Source organism: Rana temporaria, unplaced genomic scaffold, assembly GCF_905171775.1.
Source record: "Rana temporaria unplaced genomic scaffold, aRanTem1.1, whole genome shotgun sequence".
Lineage (NCBI taxonomy): Eukaryota > Metazoa > Chordata > Amphibia > Anura > Ranidae > Rana > Rana temporaria.
The window spans coordinates 91,233-94,785 of NW_024404527.1; positions in this window are offsets into that span (position 1 = coordinate 91,233).

Here is a 3,553-nt window from a genome sequence, read left to right on the forward strand (position 1 = left end):
CAGAATACATTTATACTAATAAAGGGGGGGCATGAGGAATAGGGGGGGTGGGGGGGGGTCTTAGAGAGCATCAAGAGTATACCAGTATAGTCACAGGGTGTATCAATTGGTCCACTTGCTATTATACCAAAGTTGCCATGGGTTCCAGAGAGTCAGTATGGTAGAGCAAGAGTGTTTCCTACGTGCAAGGGTGGTCTAGTAAGTATAGTGGGTTTGCACCAGTCTCACTACGTCAGATATTGTTGGGACATTTTTTGATTTCCAGTTTCTAGCAATTAAAAGTCTTGTTGCCAATAAAACGTGCAAAGTCACCAGTCTCAGGGGAGGTGGTATGTCCTCAATGGTCAGGTTAAGGATAGTCAGTTGGGGGGTTAGTGAAATGGGAAGACCAAGTATTTCCCGCAGCACCGACTCCACTGATGTCCACAGTTTCCCTATGCATGGGCAGGTCCAGAATATGTGGAGAAGAGTGCCAGGGTTGTTGCAATCTCTCCAACAGTCGTGGGAGGTGTTAGAGTGGAATCTAGCTATTCTAGACGGTCTCAGGTACCATCTCATCAACAGTTTTTGTGAAAGTTCCCATAAGGAGGTGCAAGAGGTGTATTTGTAAATAGACTTAATCGCTGTTTGCCACTGATGATCAGAGAATCGGGTAAGTAGGTCAGACTCCCAGTCGGTGAGTGGTTTGGACTTTTGGAAGGAGTTTTTTTCCTGGAGGGTTGAGTAAATTAGGGAGGTGCCCTTGATCTTTTCCATCTTTTAGTATATTTCTCCCTGTAAGTTTTAACTTGAGGGCAAGAATTGCTAGCTTTCTCCCTCTGAAATTGCAGCATAGCAAAAAGGCCTACATACTGTATATCAATCACTAAGATATTTTTTTGCTCTTTAATATGGCATAATGCACTAACATTTTTATGTTTTCATTAACTCTGTATTGCGTTTTCCTCTTAAAAATGTGCACTAAATTATAAACTACTTCTGAAAACTTGCACTCTAATTTTTATTTTAGGTTAATGCCTGGTCTCTTTCTTTGAAAACAAGGTTTAGTCAAAAGACTAGCATACTCTCCATAGAAACTTTACTCTATTTCTGGATTTTGTCTCTGAAAACATACACTGAACATATAATCTGTAAAATATGTCTGGCTTTTGAAAAATTACATTCTTCTTAACCACTTGCCCATAACACCTTTACTGCTACAATAGGGCTGTGCTGTGCAGGATCACATATATACAGTATCTCATAAAAGTGAGTTCACCCCTCACATTTTTGTAAATATTTTATTACATCTTTTAATGTGACAACACTGAAGAAATTACACTTTGCTACAATGTAAAGTAGTGGGTGTACGACTATGTAAATTTGTGTCTCTTCAAAATAACTCAACACACAACCATCCATGTCTAAACCGCTGGCAACAAAAGTCAGTACACTCCTAAGTGAAAATTTCCAAATTGGGCCCAAAGTGTCAATATTTTGTGTGGTCACCATTATTTTCCAGCACTGCCTTAACCCTCTTGGGCATGGAGTTCACCAGAGCTTCACAGGTTACCACTGGAGTCCTCTTCTCCTCCTCCATGACGACATCATAGAGCTGGTGGATGTTAGAGACCTTGCGATCCTCCACCTTCTGATTGAGGATGCCCCACAGATGATCAATAGGGTTTAGGTCTGGAGACATGCTTGGCTAGTCCATCACCTTTACCATCAGCTTCTTTAGCAAGGCAGTGGTCGTCTTGGAGGTGTAAATATATATATAGCAAGAACTATATAACAATGTAAGGCCAAGGAATGCTCTCAGCTAGGTGAGTATACTCTGGTGTGTGAGAATGTACTAAATCCACTACTATCAGCAGTTATACTTAAGAATATATAAGAAAAATGGTGCATACATATAACATAATAAGCAATATGAATAATACAAATAATATGAGTCCAATTGAATAGTGATGATATATTGGACACCCACTAAAAAAGGGTAGTCCAATGTGGAAAAAAACAGAAAGAAAATCCCTTTGATCGACTAACTTGGAACATGTGAGGTGAGTCGTCTCAAGGCAAGAATCAGTTGTAAGATCCACTGTGTGGTCCAATGATAACCCAAGCAGGTGTGGAAAATCACATCACTGTATCACTATTTTAAGGTAAGTTAGGCCATCCAATGATCACTGGTAAATGTAAGAAATGGGTACTCTTACCAAATGTGGTGGACACACTCGCCAGCGACGGTGTGTCAATAAAGCATGTACAAGCTCCTCGAGCTGATGGTAATCTTGGAACAGGCGATGAGGCTGTTGGAGATCTGCGTCAGTAAATCTCAGGTATCCAAGGTGAGATGAATCACTGAAGGAATCCTTATGGAGGGCAGCGGGTATGCATGTTCAAAAGTGGGAACATGGAAGGATAAAAGCTCCACGTGGTGTAGTTATTCCCAATAAAAAGGCCTTTATTGGCATAGGTAAAAACAGGATAAAAACAAGCGAAAGCACAAGCCCTGTGAAGAGGCTAGTACAGGTGATCACATAAAAAATGAAGCGTGGTGAACAGGTAGCACAGGTAGGCTATGTACCCGGCCTTTTTTCGAGCAAATGGCTCTTCAACTGGGGCAAACTTCATCTCAGCAAGTCCCAGCCGATGATTCATGGCCGGGACCTACTGATTGGCTGTGTGCAATCACAACCTAGAGCCCTGTGTTGATAAACACAGAGCTCTGTAGGAAGGGAGCGATCTGTCAGTTTCTTATCCCTGAAAAGCAGAGATAAGAAACAAAGATCTTTAGTAAAAATCAGCACAGATTACATATTTTTAGGCACACGGGTTAACCCCAAGATTGACCCTAGAAGTTAACCCCTTCCAAGCCAGTGTCATTAGTACATTGACAGTGTATAGTATTAGCACTGACCACTGTATTAATTTTTTTTTTTTTTTTTTTTTTTTTTTTATCTTTTATTCATTTTTTACAAAACAGTACAATTAATACAACATAAAATCACTATACAGACTGACATATATGGTCTCAAAGTGTACCCTTTTCATTGAAAAGACCTTAAAAAAAAAACTATATCTTCTTCTACCAATACTACGTACTGCACCTGTATTTCTCCAACATTTCACCCCAGGGCCAGTCCTTCCCTTTCCACTCTCCTTGGGAGATACCCAGATATAGGGCCTTACTACCTATACCTACAGTGAATGGAGGGGGGGAGGACATATAGAGGAGAGGGGAGAGAGAGAGACAGGAGGAGAGAGGGGGAGGAAAAAAAAAAAAGACACTAAGTCCTACTAAAATATAGTGAAAAATATAGGGGGTTAATTCCCCTTATTGTGTATTTACATGAGTGTACAAAGCCAGGAGGGGAGTTATATATAAAAAAAAAAAAAAGTGTAGGGGTTAATTCCCCTTATTGTGTATATTACTTAAGTGAACAAAAAATATAAATGAAAAAAGAAAAAAGAGAGGGGGAGAAAAAAAAAAAAAAAAAAAAAGACTACCCCTTAGCAAAGAGAATAAAACTAAACACCATTTCTCCTATGTTGTAAAGGGGGAGGAAAA